General features: G+C 38.0%; 1 protein-coding gene and 1 pseudogene across 8 annotated transcripts in view; one reads left to right on the top strand and one right to left on the bottom strand.

Annotated features, from left to right (window-relative positions):
- The window catches only part of EHBP1 (EH domain binding protein 1), a 668483-nt gene that overhangs the window by 277627 nt on the left and 366914 nt on the right, over positions 1-23942 (top strand). For all 7 annotated transcript variants that reach the window (XM_081069113.1, XM_081069112.1, XM_081069122.1 and 4 more), the window contains one exon: positions 5521-5661. The gene's annotated coding sequence lies outside the window, so the exon portion shown is untranslated. The remainder of the gene's footprint in view (positions 1-5520; positions 5662-23942) is intronic.
- Positions 18922-19451, bottom strand: LOC308505842 (large ribosomal subunit protein eL6-like; annotated as a pseudogene). The gene has a single exon. The product of its transcript is annotated as a large ribosomal subunit protein eL6-like (transcript).

Below are 23942 nucleotides of genomic sequence, written 5' to 3'. Positions count from 1 at the left end.
TTTGTAAATTAGGGACTCACCCCCTGTGTGAATGCAATGTTAACTTACATCTTTTTATCTGGTAGAGATGCAAACAGTTCTGTCCCACAGAAGAGGTAATCCCAAGATTTTTTTGCTTTAACCAGATCTGTCTCTGATGTAAAATAATAGAAGCTCATTTTGATTCCTCTCGTGATAGCCTATGTAGAACCCCCATTCCTAAAATCTCTTGGAACCAGATTAACTAAATTACTGGTTCCCTCATTATTTAATGAGTTAAACAAAATCATTGATTAGTGTTCATTCTATATTAATATGAGACACATTTTTAACTTTTTGAAAATTATACTTAGACACTGTGCTGCTACTAATAAATTATTTCCAAATTGTTTGTCTAGTCATGTTATTTCTCTGCTTACTTCTCTTAATGGTTCCTTGTAACCTTAAGGAGTGATTTTCACACTCCTTAGCTTGATACTTTCGTGTTTTTTATGGCCTTGGTCCCGCCTACTTTTCTAGCCAATCTCTTGCCATCCCCTCACAAACACTTTATATTGTAACCATATGACACTGCTAAATAAGCAATACTTTTTTCTCTTTGTACATACAGCTTTCTTCATCTAGAGTTCCTCCCCCATCTCATTCCCACTAACCTTTTCTCTTTTCCCTCCTTTCACTTATTTTTTTCAAGACTCAGCCCAAGTATCACCTCCTCTAAAAGCCTCCTCTGAGCCCTTGCTGGGCTAGTTGTTCCTCTCCTGCGCTCTCCTTGTGCTTACTGCTGTTGTAATACCCACCACAGCCTCTACAATTCTTCAATTACTTGCCTGTTTCTGGGACTAAAGCTAGATTGTAAATGCTTGAGCTAGGAACTGAATTGAACATCTCTTAATTGCTTGTGTTTTGACTGTACTATTAAGAAAATGACCAATTTGGGGGGCGGCCAGTTAGCTCAGTTAGCCAGTTAGCTTGGTTAGAGCACTCTTGTGGCTCTTAACAACAAGGTTGGTGGTTTGATCCCCATGTGGGACACTGTGAGCTGCTCCCTCCACAACTAGATTGAAACAACTACTTGACTCGGAGCTGATGGGTCCTGGAAAAACACAAACAAATAAAAGTTAAAAAAAAAAAAAAAAGAAGAAAATGACCTATTTGCTTCATATAGCTCCACAAAGAATAAATTTTTACGGTACAATTGTATAAAGTTTACTGACTGTCAACAATGTACTAAGTATAAGCAAGTTGTAGCCTCTTTCCAATGGCCAGAGCTCCTAAATTTAACCAATATTACACAGATTTTTTTCTTGATTCCTTCTTAATGATATAGTCAATGAAAGAAAATATATTTTTAGCATACTTTTTTATCTAATAGAGGTTGTTCCATGTTTCTCCATCATATAATCATTAAGCTACTCAGAATTTTATTCATACTTCAAGTTTTGCACAAAGTAGACAGTATTTATAAACGTGAAAGTGTTCCCATTTCTCCCCGAGAAATCTAGAGGAAATTATTTCTCTTTTGCTGGTGTTAATGCTAAGACTTCCACTGGTATATTAAGTGTTCATAGTCCTCTGATAACAGTGTATACCTCAGCTTCATCCAGTGTATTATGTGGGCCTTGAAAGATTTTCCTCTTATTCACCTCAAATTATGGCTCATCTGCCGAAGAGTCATTTCATTGTGTGATTTCCCATTGACAGCTGTCTTTCTTGTGCTTTTCTCAATGCTGTTTTGTCTGGAGCAAGTTGGTTTCCTTTGGCAGAAAACACTATTCATGAGAAAAATTTCCTAATGAAAAGAATCCTAGACTTCAGTGCTGAGTATCAGCAATGTAAGGAAAAACACAACTGCATGAGGATTAGAAATTTACACGTGTGATTGACTTCAGGCTCCAACCAAAGCAAAGATGGCATCAGGGTAAATCCTCTTAAGCCACCCCTCAGATGTCAAGGTTCATGGTAAAATGTGTTCAATATATGCCCTGAACTACTTTGAGCCTCTAAATCTTTGAAAGAGTATTTTGCTCTTTCATTCCAAGTTAGACAAGCATCATCAGGAAAGCTGAAATAGGGTTACTAGATGGTCTAATGTTAGATTCCTTATTCTTATTTATTTTTTTTAGATAAGCACCTCTTCCTATTAGTGGGAATTTCTTAGAAGATTTTAAAAATAAAGGTCTCAGATGATAGGAATGTTTCTGCCTAGTTGCAGTAGGATTGGTTGGATCAGTTTTCAAACTAAGTTCTGAGTGTCCTAATGGGTTACTTGGAAATCCCTCAGGATCAAGAGGATGAGTAGATGGGGATCCTGTTCTCAGTTTTAATATGAGCAACTCTATTTCTGTCCATTTTATGTATATTGGGTTCTAACATGTATTCATTTGAAAAAAGGGTTTCACTACTTAAAGATTAATTTTAAAAAGGAAACAACTAGATTACTTTTTTTTTTTTTTGATTTAGTAGGCTTAGGACACTGATATTGCTTCTAGTTCAAAGCAGTGGCACATTTTTTTTTCCATTTATACTACAAATATCTATTGAACTTCTCCTATATGCTAGGCACTGTGCTGGGTGCCAGGATATAACTGTAAAAATAGGCATGATACCTGCCCTCATGGATTGTATATTCTAGTGGAAACACAGGAAGTTAAATAGATAATTATCATGCATTGTGATAACTAAGTGTGTGTAATGGGGTCAGAGAGTCAAGAAAGACTTCTGAGTGTTGAAGTAGGAATGTTCAGGAAACAGGACTTGTATATATAAAAGTCTGTGGGTGAGATAGACCATGGCTCTCTTGAAAAACTGGAAAAAAAAAGTATTAAATATGGAATGTGTAGTGCAAGTTCGACGAGCCTTATAAGCTACCTTAAGGAGTGTGAACTTTAACTTAATAGCTGTAGGAAGCAGCAGTGTAAAATGATCAAATTTCTGTTTTTAAAAACTCATTCTGGCTGTAGGACGGAGAATGGAATAAAGAGGAGCAGAGTAGGGAAACAGAGGAGAAGGCTATTAGAGTGTTCCAAGTGAGAGTTCCCCTGGGTTAAGGCAGCAGAAATGCAGGTAGAGATGTGGCTAGACTCCAGAGATAATGCAGGATTAGATTCCATTATACGGTGATTGGTGGGATGGGTATTGGGTGTGGAAGAAAGAGTGTCAAGGATGCTATTCAGCTTTCTGGCTCAGGCAACTGAGTGAATAGTGGAGCCATTCATGGAGACAGGGAACTCAGGGGAGAGGGTCAGGTTGAGAGGGAAAGTGATAAGATTCATTTTGGACATGTTGAATCATAGATCCCTGTGGGCCATCTGTGGGTAGATGTTGAGTAAGCATTTGGATGTTTGGGTTTAGAGGTTAAGACATAGTCTGGGATAGAGATGTAGTTATAGGACTCATCAGGGTAGAGATGGTGATCAACGTTGAGAGTGGAATGAATGACAGTTCCTGGAGAGATTGAGTGGGCCATGAAAAAAAGTAGAGGACAAAGAGAAGGAAAATAAGAGAATGTGGTATCATAGAAGCCAAGAAGGGAGATCAGTTCAAGGATACAGAGAAATAGTGTTAAATGTTGCAGAGGTCACAGTCTGAAAAGTGTCTTCAAAATGCATGTCTACATTTTGTTAGTGACGATATTTGCCAGCTGTCTGTGCTTATCTTTGGTCTGGTTGAAAAGCTCTCTTTACTAGTCCAAGAATTATTTACCTCATGTGTAACTGTACAAAAATAACCAGAGAATAGGGCACCTTTACCAGTGGACTGCTACATCACGTGGAGTTTCTGTAAATATCTGAAGAGGTTTAAAAGCTAAATAGCTAATGATTGAAAAATCCCTCCCCGCATACATGTGGGCAAGCAGCTAAAGCTCTCTCTGATGTGATTTCCCTGAACACCTAAAAACCAGAAGCAGGAGTTCCACATGGTCTACTCTTTAATGCATTGTGATGTTAGTATTATGTAAAATATAATAAATATAACTTGTAGATAAGCAACTAGAATAAGTGAGATCTACACACCCCCTAAAAAACTTTGCAAAGTCATGTTATCCCCCACTTTTCCCTCAGACTTACTTTCACCTTCCACCCAGCTCCACTTAACTTCTGTTCTTCCCCTCCTTTTCCATCTGTAATTCTGGGTTAACTCTAAGGGAACTGTGATTGCTGATAAATATGTTGAGTTTGGGATTCTTCACAGAACGATGGGGAAGTGTTTTCCATAAGGTAAGTGGTTCTTTGCAGATGTTCACCACATGGCTGGAAGGAAACCCTGGCAATTATCTACCCTAACTTCTTCCTTTTATATTAGGGTAGAAAGAAATGAAGTAACTTGAGCAATGGCACTTCAGGCACTAAGTGGGGAGCTGAAAAGGTCCACATACAGCCTACCTGTATGTATAACAGTAATGCATCTTGGAGATGACAGAGAGAATTAAAATATGTTTTATCCTATTTTATATTACAAGACTAAATCTGTTCATGTCAAGTTGCTAAACCATTCAGATATAAAATAAAAAGATTTACTTGTGTATGTTCTAGAGACATTGTGAGAACCAGTCCACAAATATGAATTTTCTTGTATTTCCTGTTTTCACTGCACTTTATACAAATATTTGTTTCCAAAGAGATGCAAGATGGAGAGATATACACTCATTTATTCTGTGGTAGTCTGTGTACCCTGAACCTTGGTCCAGGGTCCTTTCTACTACAGCTCTCAAGTTCATTTGCTATCCCTTTCCCAATACTTTGATTCCTATGAGATGTCAGGGATTCGTGTGGCTGCTGGCACAGGAATGGCAACGGGGCAGAGAGAGACTGAGCTAGGAGAGGCTGTTAAATCCAGCTGTCCCTGGGCCAGGGTAGTATAAGAGGCTTTCTATGGATAGATCCAATTCTGAGCTGCCAAAGAACTTGATGGGATGATAGAGATCGTAGCTCTCTAAAGATTGGAAATCCCAAACACATGGAAAGTGAGGGAGCATAGACCCTCAGACTTTGGAGTCAGTGGACTTGGCCTAGAATCCCAGCTATGCTTCTTAGTCACAATGACATTTTTCAGATTCATTTTAAATTCTCTGAGCCCTCAGTTTCCTTATCTGTAAAATGTGACTGTGAAGATGCAATGAAATAATGTATGTAAAAAAAAAATCAGTACATATCGGGGGGATCACTTCATAGATTATATAAATGCCTAACCACTGTGATGTACATCTGAAACTCATATAAAATATAATTGAATGTCAACTATAATTTTATATATATATATATACACATATATATGGTCTTGGGATGTAAGTTATAGCATGGGGAATATAGTCAATGGTATTGTAATAGCTACGTGGTCAGACAATTAAGTTGGCGAACTTTCCACCATGTAAGTGCTCCATGTCAGAGGGGTAGTAGACTTGGGGTTATCATTTTGTGAGGGGTGTAAATGTCTAATCATTATGTTGTTTTGTATACCTGAAACTAATAAAATAAATAAATAAATAAAATCAGTAAACTATATAAATTTTAGTTTTCCTTTTCTTCACCTTAAATTCCTTAGGTTCCTTCCATCTCAAGCCCTCTGTCTTCATATCCCCACCAAATAGCTCTGCTAAAGAAAGATTCAAGCTTTTGCTCAACTACCCTTGAAGAAAACCTCCTTGGAATTTGCGTCTATAGTTTCAGGAGAGAAGTTGGCATGGTAAGCCAATACTATTGTGTGTTTTTTTCCAGTTTTATTAAGACATAATTGACATAAAATTGTGTAAGTTTAAAGTGTACAACATAATGACTTGATATATGTATATATTGTAAAATGATTTTTACAATAAGATTAGTTAACATCCATCACCTCATATAGTTAGAAATTTTTTCCCTTGTAACGAGAACTATTAAGATCCATTCTCAGTGACTTTCAAATATATAATATACAAAGTATTATTAGCTATAGTCATTAAGTTATACATTACATGTCCAGAAGTTATTTATGTTATAGCTAGAAGTTTGTACCTTTTGACTACCTTCACCTAATTCGCCCAAACCCCAACACCCTTACTTCTGGCAATCACAAATCTCATCTCTGTTTCTATGCATTTGGTTTTTAAAAATTCTACATATAAGTGAAATCACACAGTATTTGTCTTTCTCTGTCTGACTTATTTTACATAGCGTAATATCCTCAAGTCCATCCATGTTGTTGCAAATGGCAAGATTTCCTTTTTTATTATGGCTTAATAGTATTCTATTCCATATATATGGAATATAGAATATATGCATATTTATATATGTACATATAAATAGTAGAACATACATATATATGTATATGTATACATATACATACATATATGTATATATGTATACATATGTATACATATATATATATGAGGCACAATTTCTTTTTTTTTAATTAAATTTATTGGGGTGACAATTGTTAGTAAATTTACATAGATTTCAGGTGTACAATTCTGTATTACGTCGTCTATAAATCCCATTGTGTGTTCACCACCCAGAGACAGTTCTCCTTCCATCACCATATACTTGATCCCCTTTACCCTCATCACCCACCCCCCACCCCCTTACCCTCTGGTAACCACTAACTTATTGTCTGGAGGCACAATTTCTTTATCCATTCATCTGTCGATGGACACTTAAGTTGTTTCCATGTCTTGGCAATTGTAAGCGTACAGGTACACATATCTCTTTGGGACAGTGATTTTGTTTCCTTTGGATATATACCCAGAAGTGGAATTGCTGGATCATGTGGTAGCTTTATTTTTAATTTTTTGAGGAACCTCCATACTGTTTTCCAGAATGACTATACCAATTTACGTTTCTACCAATAGTGCACAAAGGTTCCCTTTTCTCCAGCATTTGTTATTTCTTGTCTTTTTGATGATAGCCTTTCTTATAGGTGTGAGGTGATATCTCACTGAGATTTTGATTTGCATTTCTCTACTTATTAATGATGGTTCAACACTATAGTGACAAGGAGGGAAAAATTATTTGTGACAGAGAAAAATGACTTGCAATTTATAATTACTGACTGATTCCAAAAGAAGTTCTTTGCTGAACAGAGTGATGGGTTTGAGGATGCAAGGTTAAGAGAGTTTACTAAATTGTTCTGCATTAGAAAATTTTTATTTTTTTGCAGGAGGTAGAGGGGGATGGCAGAGCTAAGGGACAATGCAGTGAGATCCAGAACTAGGGCAAACTTAGAACCTACGTGTGGACCAAATTAAAGGGTAAAGAGGTAACCGAAGGGAAATTTCTGAGGAGACTCGAGGTGTTTAACAGGAGTTTCTATTAAAGTGTGCCACGTGGTGCTTGATACAACCCTGTCCTGCACCGCTCCATGAAATCTACAATAAAACCTGTGTTTTGTTAATTTCTTAGGGAAGTTGAATTTGTTCTTGTTCAGAAGAGTAGAACTTCTGAGTCCTACTTCATGTTGTCTATGAGCTCAGAACAGGTCTGCCTATGAGGCCTAGGCATATCTGGGTCTCATTACTTAGATATCAGCATCCTCGGGAAGATACACATTATTTTTGAAAAAACAGAATGAAGAAATAAACACTTGGAAATCATCATAATTGGGCCCAGAACAACATAGCTTAATTCTGAAGGATGAAAGTAGAGTTTCATCTGGCAAAAGTACACAAAAAGTTCTTAACTTAATCCAGAACTTCCGTATGTACCTCACAAAATTGATATAGAGCTCCCAGTCCAAATATTTCCCAACTGAACAATGTCACTTGTTCACAACATTTGCTTGATGCCACAAAAGTTGTGTGAAAAGTCAAAGAATAAAACAGCATTCAGAAAATCCTAAGGCAGCGACTTTCAATCGACTGAGAACTCATTCCATGCCCAGAAAATCAACAGGAGAAGCCTTCGGAGATCATCTGTGAGGTAATGGGATAATGGGTTAGATTTTCAGAGCTTTCCAGCAGAGCTTGTGGTCACATTTAACTCCATAGCTCTACTGCTTTCTCACAGTGGAACAGGACCTATTAGGAAGCAAGAAGTAGCTTTTAAGAAAAAAGATCACAGAAAAACACATACCTTGAAAAACTGGTAAGAGTGGAAATTTAGATATGGAGAAAAATGACAAGAGTCCAGGAGAGAATCCAGGAAGCTTTTAACATTTGAGAGTAGTGCATAGTGTACTGCTTGGAAATAATGGCTACTCAGATGAATTAAAGCTGCAGGAATTTGTTGTGGGAGCTTACTTGCTTCAAGCCTTTGGAGCCAATTTCAGAACAGCTACCTTTTTAATTGGAAAATTGATTTTTACAGAATAACAGGTAGAACAAGTGGATGATGCTGTACTGCAAGGGTAACATAAAGATATCTCTGAATGTGCTACAGTGAGCCATCATGTAAGTCAGCTCTAAGAATTGAGCATACTAATTTAGAGGAATGCATAAGATTTAGAATCAGATAGCCTAAATGAAAACCCAAGCTCTGATACTTGCTGTCTGTCAAGTAGTAGGTCACCCAGTTCTGAGACTTAATATCCTTTTCTATAAAACAAGGTGTATGTCACATGACTGTTATAAGGCCAATGGATATAAAATGCAGATGGAGGCACTTAAAATTCTTTTATTAATTACAAAAGCAAGGCATAGTCAATGCAAGATACTTGGAGAACAGAAAAAGACAAAGGAAAACACTAAAGAAGTACTCATAATTTTACCAACCAAGAACAGATAGTATTTCAATTTTTTATAAGTATGCACACATGCACACACACAGAGCACACACTTTCTTTTAAATAGTGGCATTTTAACTGTGCATACATTTTGTAGCTTATATTTCCATTTAGCAATATATTGCAAAATATTTCCAATGTCAATAATCTTCTACATATTTAGGAAAGCATTTTTAAAGCTGTAAAGGGCCATTCAGATATCAGCAATTATTATTAAAACATGGATGAATGAATATACTCATCTCTTCCTCAATATACACAAAACCCCAAGCACCCAAAGAGTTATCCTGCTTCATTCTATTGGCAATTCTGTAAGTATATCTTATGGCAAGTGCGGTCATTTTTGTCTATCTTTTCTTATTTCTTTCCTTATTTTCTTTCTCATAACTAGGAAGACAAACGTTACAAAATGACATTCTATGTCAGTATTTTTTACTTTAAATTCCTTAGATGTATTCTCTTCAAATTTGCTTTGGTAATGGTGCATGGATTCTGTTAAGACATGCTACATGTGTGCATGGTGCTTTCCATGAACATAATTTAAAAACTAATTATCTAGAAATCTGGACCCACTGCCCCTTTGTTTTCCATGTTCAATCTCTTTTATTCTTTTTACTCTTGTGAAGAACATATATGCTTTCTCTATGCACACAACTAAAAACAAATTGCAACTCTGATTTAGAAATGGTTTAAAAATGATGAATGGGCAAGTTAATTTGCTGTGAGGATGTTTTGCCCATTTTTCCCTACCTCGTTTGGCCTGGATTGAAATTTAAGTGATGAGGATCCTGACTTTGTTACTGTTCCTGCATGTGGGCAAGTTCACCCACTCCTGCCTCAACCTTGGTTTTCTCATCTGTAAACTGTCAGGAGTAGAATAGATAATAATCTCTGAATTTGTAAGATTTTCAGGCCACATTTGGAAACCTAGGTGAGCATTCTGGGCAAACAAGAGACAATGTAGACAAATATGCCCTGGATCAGCTCTAACCAGTTGCTAAAATATTAAAATCTTCTGTATCACTTATTAGTGACACCCCTGCTGGAGCTTCTAAGTGCCTTTATTCCCTGTGCAATTTAACTTCCCTGGCCTGCCTTCCTGGACTCACACTCTTCCAAATTCCAGTAGCTAAGAAGCCTTTTAGTTTGATGAAGTCCCATTGTTGCTTTTTGGTTTTGTTGCTTGTGCTTTTGGTGTCAGATCCAAAAAAATCATTGCCAAGACAAATGTGAAGAAACTTTCCCCCTATATTTTCTTCTAGGAGTTTTATGGTATCAGGTCTTATGATTAAGTCTTTATTCCAGTTCAGTTAGACTTTGTGAATGGTGTAAGATAGGAGTCCAGTTTCATTTTTCCATATGTAGTTATTCCGTTTTCACAACAGCATTTGTTGAAGAGACTATCCTTTCTCCATTGAGTATTCTTGGACCTCTTGTCAAATATTAGTTGACTGTTTATGTGAAGTTTATTTCTGGGCTCTCAATTCTGTTCCTTTGGTCTATATGTTTATTTTTATGCCAGTACCATACTGTTTTAATTACTACTGCTACCATAGTAAATAGTGTATAGATACTATAGTATAGTTTGAAATCAGGAAATGTGATGCCTCTGGCTTTATTCTTCTTTCTCATAAGTGCTTTGACTATTTGGAGTCTTTTGTGGTTTCATATAAATTTTTGAATTGTTTTTTCCATTTCTGTGAACAATATCATTGGAATTTTGATAGGAATTGCATTGACTCCACAGATGGCTTGGGTGATCTGAACATTTTAACAATATTAATTCTTCTGACCCATGAATATGAGTTATCTTTCCATTTGTGTCTTCTTCAATATCTTTCATCAAAGTCACAATAGTTTTTATTCAGATTTTTTACTTCCTTGGTTACATTTATTCCTAAATATTTTATTGTTTTTGATGCTATTGTGAATGGGATAGTTAAAAAAAATTTTTTTTTACAGATATTTGAATGATTTCTTTGTCCCATTGGTTGTTCAGGAATGTGTTGTTAGTTTCTACATACTTGTAAAATTTCCAGTTTCCTCTTGTCGATTTCTAGTTTCATACCATTGTGGTCAGAAAAGATATTTGGTATGATTTCAATCTTACTAAATTTGCTAAGACTTGTTTTGTGGTTTATCATGTGATCTACCCCAGAGAATGTTCCATGTACACCTGAGAAGAATGTGTATTCTGCTCCTGTTGGATGGATTGGTCTATAAATAGCTGTTAGGTCTATAGGGTCTAATGTATGGTTCAAGTCCAACATTTCTTTGTTGATTTTCTGTCTGGATGATCTGTCCATTGCTGAAAGTGGAATATTGAAGTCCCCTATTATTATCACATTGTAATTTATTTCTCCCTTCAGATCTGTTGGTATTTGCTTAGCATGTTTAGGTGTTCCAGTGGTGGGTGTGTATTTTTTAAGGTTATTATATCTTCTTGATGAATTGACCCCTTTACCATTACATAATGACCTTCTTTTTCTCTTGTTACTGTTTTGACTTAACTATTTTGTCTGATATAAGTATAGCTAATCCTGATTTCTTTGGTTTTCACTTGCATACGATATCTTTTTCCATCTTCTATCTCTTCACTTTGAGCCTATATGTGTCCTTAAATCTGAAGTGAGTCTATTATAAGCAGCATATAGTTGGGAGAACCTTTTTTCACTTCAATGTTTTGGGAAAATTTCTGTCACATAGACAAGCAGAATAGGACAGTCTATGCTTTCTGTGGGAAATCAAGTTTATGTATATCCATATATAATCATCTCTCTCTTATTTATATACACATCTATATGTGTATATGTATATATTCATACATACATACATACATACATGTGTGTGTGTACACACACACACACACACACACACATACACACACACACATATTCCACAATGAAATTGGGCCTGGTTTCTGAACTTTGGGCTGTACATGGACTTAAATTTATTGCAAAGGGTCAAATATCAGAAATTCTAACTTGTCATATGTTCCTGCTTCCTCATACCAAACTAAGCCAATTTTGATGAAAAAAATTGTATAATATGAGTGTAGAGAAAAGAGCAAACAGACTTCTTTTAATAACATGAGACTTAGGAATTAAACATTGCAGGAAGAAGATCCTGTAGGAATTTCAAGTGGTATTTTATGATCGTTCGCTAAAGGATGTTTTAATCCTTGGTTTACATAGCATGCTACCTTATATAGTATTCTTTATTCTTGGGATCTCTTCAAGATGAGAGATATTATACTGATAAAGATAATCATCTTTGCTTCCTTCTTATCTGTCTAGATGGGATGGGAATAAACAAAAATAATATCTAGCAGAAGTAGAAAAGAAATTTTAGAAAAGTAAAGGCCAACATAAAAAGAAATGCAAAGTAGTGAATATTTTGAGCAGTATCCTTACATTATGGATCTTCTAAAAGATAAGTACAGGTTGAAAATATGTCTAAATGTTTTAATAAACTTTTTCAGAATTACAATTTTTATGGCCTTGGCAAGTAGATATCTACCATATCTTACAAAATATCCAAGGGCCTTCTTATATTCATTCATTTACTTTTCTTTTAATTGTATAATTAGTCGTTGTTTTACATATTTGTGAGGCATATGCCAGAGACTGGATTTTTAAAAGCTACAAAAAGACAGAGGTCTTGGCTCTTGGGCTGCTTAACATTTGGCTGGAGGGGCCAGATGCGTAAAATGATTAGAGAACAAAAGCAATACAAGGACCATGTTTCGGTGAGGAAGAGATAGCAAGGGTATAGAGGGGAAAAACAACAGTATTTCTAACGCTATTTTAAAAGAAAACTGCCTGCTAGAGAGGGTTGCTTCTACTAAATGGAAACCCTCTTTAATACGATGAGCACTATGGTTGCCCATGTGAGTTTGAGAGTAAAAACTGGGTAGAGCTAAACTGTAATGCTTAATAGAGGAAAATAATTAGAAGTTCTTGATTCAATCAGGAAGCAGTGGGTGAAGATGAAGAACGGCAGGAGAGAAGAGAGGAGCTGGCAAAGTAAAGAGGGGCTGGTGTTAGGTCATGAAAGGTTACAGTGATACTCACTCTGCCATTTTGAAATTGTTTGTATCCTTAGACTCAAACCCTTCTTTCTCTGACCTTCCCAGCATGTGATCTATAGTAAATTAGACTCTTCTCAAGAATGCTTTCTGTGGTGGAGTATTTTGTTGTTATTTGTGTGTGACTACCAATGAAGGAGCTAGGTTTCACATGATGAATCTCAAAGAGAGAACCTGGGAAAATAGAAAATGGAAGAGGGCAGGGGAACCTAAGGCTCAGAGGAAATCACAGAGATCTTAGAGGATCGGGGGCCATGGAATTTTAACCAGGTTAGGAGAAAGAAAGCCCTAGCTGATACGAAGTTTGCACAAATAAAAAGGGACATAAACCACACAAGTGGTGCGTGTATGTGTGTGTGTGTGTGTTTGTGTGTTTTATGAGGGGGTGGGTAATTAGAGAAGGGGAATTTTAATCCAAATCTCGGAAGAAATGGTATTTTGGGGAGAAATAGTATTTTAGGGTTGGTTAAAGGATAACAATTGGGCATTACATGGTGAGGCCTAGCATGAACAAGGCTGTTAGCAGACAAACACACACAATGTATAAATGAGAATATTCTGGCCACAACTGTAGAGTCACTATTTTAATATCCCTTCTTCTTTGCCTGGAAGGAATACATTTTATTTTTTATTTTTTTTAACTTTTATTTATTTTGAGTGTGTTTTTCCAGGACCCATCAGCTCCAAGTCAAGTCGTTGTTTCAATATAGTTGTGGAGGGCACAGCTCACACTGGCCCATGCAGGGATCGAACCGGCAACCCTGGTGTTACAAGCATCATGCTCTAACCAACTGAGCTAACTGGCTGCCACTATGGAATACATTTTCAGTTCCTCTTCAAGTTGCTAATGGTTCAGTAAGAAACAAGGCTCAGTCAGGCCCATGGTTTGCAAATTTATTTTAACAACAGAATTTTATCTTCAAGTAAATCTTATCTGAAAGTGCATCATGTGAAACAGACAAAAAAAATCAGTTGCCTGCTTAAGCAGGTAGAGGTCCTGTCCATTTGTGCTCCCCCACATCCATCCCTTAGAATTCCTGGGGCTCTGTAGAGCACAGCCTGAAACCCACTGCCCTAGAACAAGAGAAACAAGACTGTCACATTGGTCTCCTTTCTTGATTAAAATATACTGACCTTGCCAGGAGAAATTCCATTTAGAAATTTGTGCCAGAAAATGAAAAAAGTCAATAATATCTAATGTTGGCAGGGGAATGGGGAAATGGGTACTCTAGAATACTGTTGGTGAGAGTATAAATTGATGCAGTCTTTTTGAAGACAGTTCATCAAAATTTTAAATATATAAGCCATGTGATCTTGTAGTTTCACTTCAAGAAATCTACCCTATAGAAATAAACACATATATTTATAAAAGTGTATATACAGGCATGCTCGTTATTTATAAGACTGTAAAATCAGAAACAGGAATGGTTAAATAAATTATGCTACCTCCATATAATGGAATATTATAGTCAGTAAAATAAAAGAGGTGGATCTATATATATTATATAGAAGAGTGTCCCTAGTATATTATAAAGTGAAAATGCAAGTTACAAAGGAACATAGTCTGATAAAATTTTTAAAGCAAATGAAACCCACATTCTATGAAAGCTGTGTAAGTACTTCTAATTGAAAAAAAAAATCAAACCTCTAGAAATAAATGGTTCATCTCAGGGGTTTACTTCTGGAGAAGGGAAATGGAAGTATACCGTGTTTCCCTGAAAATAAGACCTAGTTGGACTATCAGCTCTAATGCATGTTTTGGAGCAAAAGTTAATATAAGACCCGGTCTTATATATTACATTATACAATAAGGTCTTATTCTTGGGGAAACACGGTATGTAAGGTGGGCATATATGTTTGTGTTATTTGAATTTTTTACAAAAGATGCATTAATTTCACAATTAAAAAAGCAATGAAAAGAGAGATAAAATATTTTGCCTGTTTTCAAGAACTGGTGAGTTTCTTTTTTCAAATAATATACGCTGCTTCCCTTTTTGCCCTGGCTGCCAGGGAATCCAGAGTCAACTTTGAAGCATTGCCTAGCTATGAGATTGACCTTTAGATCTGAAATATTTACTTTTTCCTTTTCCTTTGGTCCTGCTTTTCTACTTCTAATTAACTAACTTCCCCTCCCACCCCAAAAGCTTTTTTTCTCATTTTTCAAAAGAGATAGGAATAAGTTATAAACAAACAAACAAACAAACAAACTGAGCGTCCAGATGGCTCAGTTGGTTACAGTGCGAGCTCTCAACAACAAGATTGCCCGTTTAATTCCCGCATGGGATGGTGAGCTGTGCCCTCTGCAACTAAAGATTGAAAACGGCAACTGGACTTGGAGCTGAGCTGTGCCCTCCACAACTAGATTGAAGGACAATGACTTGGAGCTGATGGGCCCTGGAGAAACACGCTGTTCCCCAAAATTCCTCAATTTAAAAAATTATGAAAAATAAAAGGAAACAACCTATGAGCACCTCACTCGAAGCAGCCCACATTTGTCTGTGTGCACCACACCGTTATGGTCAAGTGTGGGCTGAGGGGTGAAGGAATTAATTTACTGTTTACATTTTATACTCTGATTATTCTCACATGGGACCCCAGGACAAGAATTGGTACTCCTGCAGCTATATTAAGACACTTGTTGCTACTTTGGGGCTTCACTTTGTCTCTACTCCAAATTTAAAGAGCTGCAAGGACAGGCAGGGGCCTCCTGTGACATGTCTTGTCTTTATCCTGTAGATAGTGGAAAACCAATGAGTGTTTTTAAGCAACGAAGTCATAACTGAATCTTAATCAAGTTTGAAAAAAATACCTGGCAGAGGAGAAAGTAGATGGACATGGTGAAAGGCAGAGATAGTCATTAAATACCGATGGAGCAGTTGGATAATTGATGGTTAAATGGCCAAGGTTGTTCTAAAGTCTGCCTTTATTGGGAGGGTGTGTGTACCGTTTGTCAGTAATGCCTGGTTGGATCACTTGGTCTGAACATGGGCTAGTTAGGCCCATATCATAGGTCCAGTTAGATGTTTTTTAAAAATCGAGTTTAATAGGCTGCAATCTTAAATCCAGCAAGCCATTTCATAAGGGAAGTGAGTAAACAGCTCAAAGCAAAGACATCCTTGTGGTCAGAAAGGATAGAAAGGCAATAGTTTTCCCAGGTACCTTGGCAGCCAGCATCTTTATTTATATAGAGAGGGTCTTGTTCTCTTTGCTAAGGGAGATGAAGATACATCTGCCTCACCTCAGAGAATGGAATGCAGCACCCATAAGGACACTGGCTTGGAGTCAGACCTAGTTTAGATCTTTATTCTGTCACTTATTAACTGCGACCTTAAGCAATCCCTCAGAGCCAGTTTCTTAATTTGTAAAAACACTCACTTTTGTTGGTGAGAGGGTAGAATAACAGAAGGCAAACTAATCCTAAGGACCAAGTGTGACTTTTATTTATTTTTTATCTTGTTTTTAAATATTCCTCTTTGTACCCCCCAAAAGACTTAGGATGCAGTTGTCATATTACTGCAAATAGGCTGGGGTGTCTGTTTTAGGCCTTTGTACATTGAACAGTTACAGAATTGATAGATGGTCGATGTTCTCCCTTTAGAACTGTGGGTGAGTGTCAGCTGTGGAAGGGATGATAGCTACCTGCCCTGCCACCCCAACTTCTCAGGAAATGGGGCAGACCCCTCCCCCTCCAGGAGCTCAGCCTACCTCCAGACTCCCAGAGGAGAGTGGACCTCAAACTTATCCACAGAGGCTTGGGAACTGCTAGCCTGGGCTTCCAAATTCACCCTGCTTGCCCAGCACATGTGCAGTCGTGGCTCAGGAAGGTGTTAGGGTTAATTGCAGTGCACTAGGTCCAGTCCCACCCACGTGGGCTCTGCGGTCCTGCCCACCATGGGGCAGGGTGTCAAAGGAGTCAGTGGCTCAAAGAATGTTACTAAATTAATATTGGTATTATGTGTGGGTTCTATTTCAAGTGCATTGGAATTAGAGACTTCCTTCTTTAAAATAAAGTCCATGTTAAACCTCCCTCCATCACGCCTGATCCGTAAGGAGGTTCTCATCTTCTTTTCTGTTCTTGCCCAGCCCTAGACTCCCTTCGACTAGGCCTGACAGGATGCATCTCAGGGAAGGGGAGAAAATCATCTAGATTCTAGTGAAAACTCTTGTCCCTGCAACTGGGAGATACAGTAGCTGTCCTCCAGCAGTTCTTCTAAAGGGCGGGGTTCTTCCTTCAGTTCTTCCTTCAGCTCATCCTGCGCCCTCTCCTCTCCTCTATTCTCCTCATCTGCGGGAATGCAGGGAAGTGGGAGCCTCCACAGGCTCCCAGAGTGCCACCCGCTACGTGTCAGGATGTCCCCCAGTGGGTGTGTCCTGGGCTTCTGCTGCATGACTCGACTCACCCGAGCTTGCCACTCACTCCCCGAGCTTTGGGAACCGCAGGAGGGGACTAGCAAGGGCGTACTGCCCTGACACCTCCACTCATCCCCAGTGCCAACTCCATCCCCAGGCGGCCTGCTAAAATCCAGCCTTTTCAGAGCCAGGTGTTGCTTGCCAGTCTCTTTACTTGTGGGCAGGTGGTGTAGGGGTGCAGAGGAGCAGGAGGACAGCAGTGAAATCAAAGTACTTGTGTAGGTCAGGGTTTATTAACGTGATGTCTTTGGCTCCAAAGGATGGGCAAACTCCTGCAAAGTGTAGCTGTGGGAATACACATGTTGTTTTTTGGGAAAAGTGTCAAAGGGATCAGTGACTCAAAAATTGTTACCAAACTAATATTGATGTTATATGTGAGTTATATTTCAAAAGTTATATTATATGGGATCAGGGGCTTCATGGTTAAAATAAACAAGGAGAAAAGAAAGTTAAATGATGTTAAACCTCCCACCACCCTGCCTGACAGATATAGGGGTTCTCAGTTACCTTTCCCTTTTCAAATAAAATTCTGTGAGGAGTACCCTTCTCAAAGATTCCCCCAGGCTGCTGATAAATCAGTTTTGCCCTTGCTGATAAGTCCTCCTTTAACACTCGTGGGAATATTTGCTGTGCAGAATAAGCTATACTATCTCAATGCTGCTGCTAAAGAATGCTGTTGCTAACAGATGAAATAGGGGAAGAAGGCACATTTATAGGGCTTAACCATATGCCAAGGACCTTTTTAAAAAGTTTTTTTTTTTTAATCCCTGTGCCTTTAATTCCCATTTCACATGTGAAGAAAAGAGATCAAATAACTTGCCCAAAGTTGCAGTATTTGAATATAGATCTCAAAACTCTTTGGATCCAAAGTCCATACCTTTTCTACTCCACTAAGAGGTTCCTGAGGGAAAAATTTTAGTTACCAGTAAAATTTGCATTTTAATACTAAGACACTTTAAAATCCCTCTCCCTTTAAAAAAAAAAAAGTGTACTATTCCCTAAATCATAGCTCTTAAGGTGGCTAACCTGGGAGGCAGCTGGAGGAGAGGAGAGAGTGCTGAACAGATAATCCCATAGATATTTCCCACGTCAGGCCAGTAGCTGAAGCCCATGGCTGGAATTTGAAGGTTAGCTGTCATTGCCATGCCAATGCACCCACAACATAATCAGTACATTTGGTTAAGTAAAAACAAGGTACAGCAAATTCCAAAAAGACTGTTTAAAGGAAGCCAGTGGAGTTCTGAGTTTTGATGGTGGATTGAATACATGTATCTAATTTTACTTCCTCCTGAAGCACCCTAAAACTGCATTAAAGAGATTTTTACAAATGATATAATCACGTAATTATGGGAGAAATAGGAGAGAGAGTAAGAGCAATAAAATTTAGGAAGCTGGAAAGCAGATGGACAAGTGGTAACTGCCTTAACGGGACCAAGAAAGCTGAATCCCCAGCTTCAAACCACAGAATCCTCAAAAGTCTCAGGAGTTGGCAGTATCAAGTATGCCTAGGACTGGAGTAAAGGAGAGATTTCAAATAAGGAAGAAAACGTTACTTGAGGAGCAAGTAACGCTCTTTGGGAATTTGACCAGAACAAGAAGAAAATGTAAAAATATTAACTTCAGAAGCCCCCCAAGAAATAGCCCAGCCAGATCACTTCAGAGTAAAGTTTAAAGTTGGCAAGCCCTGCTCACTTGCTCAGTACTTGTGTTTTTTTTAACAGTTCAGGCATTTAATTAGGTTCTTCGTAATTAATTTAGAACACCAGTTTGTGAGGATAAACCCCATTTGTGAGAGCAAACACAGAGCGGAGGTAGCTCTGGAGGTGAGAAACAGCTTTGATTTTTGGCAGAATTTGCGAGTCCACGGCTTTCTGATCAATTTTGCGCTGCTCTGTAATTTCGTATTTCTCTTTCTCTGTGTTGAAGATCTCCCCCTCCTGGTGTCTGGGTTTATGCAGCTTCTTCTTCTTGAAGTAAGCATCAGTGAGATGTTTGGGAATTTTCACACCACTGATATCAATTTTGGTGGAGGTGGTGATGACAGATTTCTGATGTGTTCTATGCAGAGGAACTCGATGGAGGGACAGAGGTCCAGTCACAAGTCGCCACTACTCAGCTGCTTAAGGAAAACCACTCTCTTGCCTCTATGGCACCCAGTGAGGATGATCAGAAAGGTCCCGGGAGTGATGCTGGCCCACAGTTTTCTCACATGCTGACTGAAGGGCTTCTTGCCGCGGCTCAACAGCTTTTAAGGCACATCTTCAGTAGGATAGTATCTAGGCATTTTGCGAAGTTTAACCACTTGGGTGCCACCATTCTTGTCGCCACCAGCTGGTTTTGAGACAGTAACAAGAACCTTCTCCTTTTTCTTTTCAATCCTGGATTTAGCTGCTGAATACTTCCTCTTGTGCATGGCCTTTCGAGAATACATAGCTGATTGGGAACATCTGCCGATTTTTCTGACCAGAACAGGGTTTCAGCTACTGTGGGGCTTCCCCTTCTTAGGCTTTGGCCTTGAGGTTAGCCTTGTTAACCGTGCCACCAGCATCAACTTCTTGGCTTCAGGTTTCTTCTCCTTAGTGTCCGGCTTCTCAGCTTTTTCACCCGTCGTCTTGCAAGTTGGGAAAGAGCTTGCTCAATATTTTTGATCACTTTTTAATTTTCCGTGATTAATTAAGAGCAAAAAGACAAGGATTACCAGATATCTGAGGATAGTCTCCAATGAAAAAGATAGAGACACAAAAGTAAATATAAAAGGCAACATAGAGCAACAGCGACTATGCAGAGAGGAGAAAAGAAAGAAAGGAAGGAAGGAAGGAAGGAAGGAAGGAAGGAAGGAAGGAAGGAAGGAAGGAAGGAAAGAAAGAAAGAAAGAAACAAGAATTCCTCTATCAGATAATAGACAACGCTGCATACATGAAACAAGAACAGGATGCTATAAAAAAGGTTCATTTAGAGGATGAAAAAGCTCTTAGAAATTAAAAATAATAATGAAATAAAAATGTAGAAGGGCTAGAATGTGAGCTAAAGGATTTTCTCAGAAAGTAGAACAAAGAGTAGAGAAAGAGGAAACAGTAAGAAAGTGAGAGGTATGTTCTGGAAGGTTCACTATCCAAATAATAAGAGTTCCAGAAAGACAGAAACATATAAGTGGAGCAGAGAAAATCACCAATGAAATAATTCAAGAGAATTTCTCAGAACTGAAGAACGTGAGTTGTCAGATCAACACGAGTCCCAAGCACAATAGATGAAAATAGACCCTCACAAAGGCGCATTTAACATTTTTGGTACTCTGCAGCAAAGAGAATTTATATAAGCTTCTAGAAAGGAATAAACACACATATAGAGAATTAAGAATCAAATAACTTTAGATCTCTCCACAGACACCATAAACAAGAAGACAGTGCAGCAATACCTATATAGTTCTGAAAGAAAATTATTTCCATCCTAGGATTCTATATACAGCGAAACCATCAATCAAGCGGGACTATTGTATTGCACAACTCCAGGGAGCAACATTTAGAATACAGTGTTGTTCAATAAAGTGGCTTACATTCAAGTATGAGGGTAGAACCAAGACATTTTCAAACATTTGAGTCTCAAAATCTTATCTCCCATGTACCCTTTCTTAAAGGACTACTGGGGAATGTGCTCCACTAAAACAAGAGAGTAAACTAGGAAAGAGGAAGACATGAGATACAGGTAGAGGTGGCTTTGAGGGTATCAACCCATATAGTTACATAGGGTCTCACATGTAGAAGGGCCTGATACTTGGTTTAATGCTCAGTTGTTGCCATTTTGAAATTATTAATAATTTTTAAACAAGGAACTCTGCATTTTCATTTTTTCACTGGGCCCACAAATTGTGTGTTCCAGTCCTGGATATAAGAAACAGGTGTTCCAACTCAGGACAAAAGCAAAGGGAATCCCCATGAGGACAGTGAAGGGAGATTCCAGTATAGTTATCAACAGACAGAGGACAACTATCCCAGAGAAGAGCCTGACACTCAAGAGACAGACATGTTGGTGACTATCATAGCCAGGTTTCCACTGTTTTTTTACTCTCCATTTCAACCTGAGGACAGAATGTTTAAATAAGTCCTGCAATGATTCTTACCTGTGTTATGATCATTTGTTGACAAATTTTCTGTTCTCTTTCCCATGCCCTGATGCCTAGATCAGATGTGGACACTCATTTAAATCATCAAACTTTCTGCTTAAACTTACATCTGAGAGCTGAAAGTAAGGTAGAAAATAGAGAGCATCCCATATCTCTGACCATATTTCTGCCTGACTCCAGTACCAGGCTCACCTGGCAACCTTGCCAGATGCCCTGAGTGTGCAGAGCCCTGTGTTTGCTAAAGTATAGCTTACAACCTTGCCCACTGACTTCTCCAGAAAGGTCTCTTGTAAACTCTCAGAGAAGCTGACAGCAAGAGATCTGTTGTGTTCTTCCCTGAGTTTTCAATTAATAGTGTAACTTTAATCTTTCTTTATGCAGCTACCAAAATTTCAAAACTAAATAATGTGTTATTTGGATATATAAATATAGGTGGTAAAACCATAAAGAAAGTAGGGAATGATTTAACACAAAAGTGTGAACTAGTAATAACCTCTGGTTGGCTATGGATGGGGAATGAGCAGAGGAGAACCCAACTGGGGCAGGCACAGGAACTTATAAGTTACTGTTAATATTTTGTTCTTAAACTAGGCTACGTGGTGAATACCTGGGTATTGGTTTTCTATTCTTTAAACTGTACCTATATTTAATAAACTTCTGAATGTATGATGTAAAATAATGAATGTCAATATCATTATTATAGGATAAAATTTCATCAAAGCTCACGTTTGGCCCTTGAGCTACATCAGTACAAATAGTCCTGTCATTGTGGAATTTCAAATAAAAGACCTTAGACCATCCAGTCTAACCTCCTTTTTATTTGTAATCATTATTATTTTAACTGGCTTTGGGATATCATTATATAAGTTGCAATGTAAACTTATAAGTTCATGTTGTTTCAGAGCTTGGTAGGTTGTTAGACTCTCCTTGTTTCCTACCGGTGTTTCTGCCTTTATCTTTTGAAGGGTACACTTAAAGTTTTCTTCATTGGCATTGATGATTTCATTTTGCTCAGATGATGGGGAGAGATGGTGCATGGGGAAACCAAAAGAGAAAAATTTATTTTTCTTGTTTTACTATCTTTTTGCCAAACTGAATATGAGCTGACTCACTGACATATATCTCACGTGGTCCATTGGACCAATGAGTAACATCCTGGAAGAAACATGAGTTATTGTTAGTCATAATTATTCCCTCACCTTTCCTGGAATGTCTTTGAAGGCACTAGGCATCAGCAATATCTGTCATCAAAAGCTCTTTTGTCTGCAGTTTCTGTGATTGCATTCAGCTCGTTCACAGCACAGAAAGAGTTTTTCTTCCTAAGATGATGGCTTTCTTTCTATAAAAGGTATCCACTATTTATCCCGCCTGTAGAAAGGAAGTTGGCACAGATTCTGAAGAGCCAATCAATTCCTTAGCTGTTCTTCTTAACAAGCAACTCTTTCTTGATAGCTCTAGAATTTTGATATAATTGTAGAAGTTGAGTAACTTGTCAGTTGGTCATTTGTAACCAATAAAACTGAAAAGATTATCTACCTTTATTAAATTTTGGATAAATAGAGAAGATCTGTAATTCTAGAATTGTGTCTTAAGAGTTGACTCTACTGTGAAATTCCTTCTGAACAAAATTTTGCTGTAGATCTTAGCATTCCTAGCATGAAGGAATTAGAAATCCAAGTTAGAATCCAAGTATTAGTTTGTTAGTTGTTTTCATGGTATAATGAATTAAAGAATGAGATAGGGGTATTATATAACTTTTTTTGGTTGCAAAGGACAAAAACTCTTTGGTACAAGCTTACTAAAATCAAGAAATTTGCTATAATAAGGATACAAGAGAATCACAGAAACCAAGAACAGAAATGTGACTTACCTTCCAGAAGGGATTAGAACCAGGAATTGGAAGGACCCAGGGCTTCTTTTTCTCATCTCTGCTCCTCTATGCACATGTACATCATTTTCCTCCCTTTTTGCAGATCAGCTTTTCTTTGCTTCTTGGCAGAATGAGGCCACTCTTGTGTTGCTGCTGTGTTAGGATAGTCTAGGTTATATTGAAGCAAGAAATAAATCCTAAACCATAAAGATTTCTTTCTTCACTCATGTCATAATTTTTTGTGGGATGGGAAGCCCTTCTCCATCTTATAGCTATGCTATCTGGAACATGTGGCCTCCAAGGTAACTGTTGTGGGGAAACAGAAAGTGGAATGATATCAGGGATATTTTCAACAGTCAAGCCTAAAAGTGGTTTGAATCACTTCTGTTCATTTCCCATTGGCCAGGACTTAATCATATGACTCCAATCTACCTACAAGGAAAACGGACACAGGAGGAGCGTATGGATATGGATAGTTAGTGAGCACTAACTATCTCAGTTACATCTCCAATTAACAGACAACCCAGACCAATTAGTCAAATTCCTTGTTTCCTGGAAATGTTTCTGTTAGTCCAGCCTTCACATTCCTAGGGAAGAGACTCTGGCCCAGCTTGGGTCAGATGTCCACTGTGATCCAACCTGCTTTGTGCTGGAGAGAGGGTCATGTTGAACAGAATGGCTTCCAGGTTCCCACCAGTTTTAATATGTGACTCAAACGTGGAAGGGAAGGACAATAGAAAGAGTAGTCCCTTCAGACAATTAGTGTCTACTACCTCGAGTTATGT

This window comes from Rhinolophus hipposideros (assembly GCF_964194185.1).
Source record: "Rhinolophus hipposideros genome assembly, chromosome: 12".
In the NCBI taxonomy this organism is placed as follows: domain Eukaryota; kingdom Metazoa; phylum Chordata; class Mammalia; order Chiroptera; family Rhinolophidae; genus Rhinolophus; species Rhinolophus hipposideros.
This window is presented reverse-complemented; position numbering and strand designations above follow the sequence as displayed.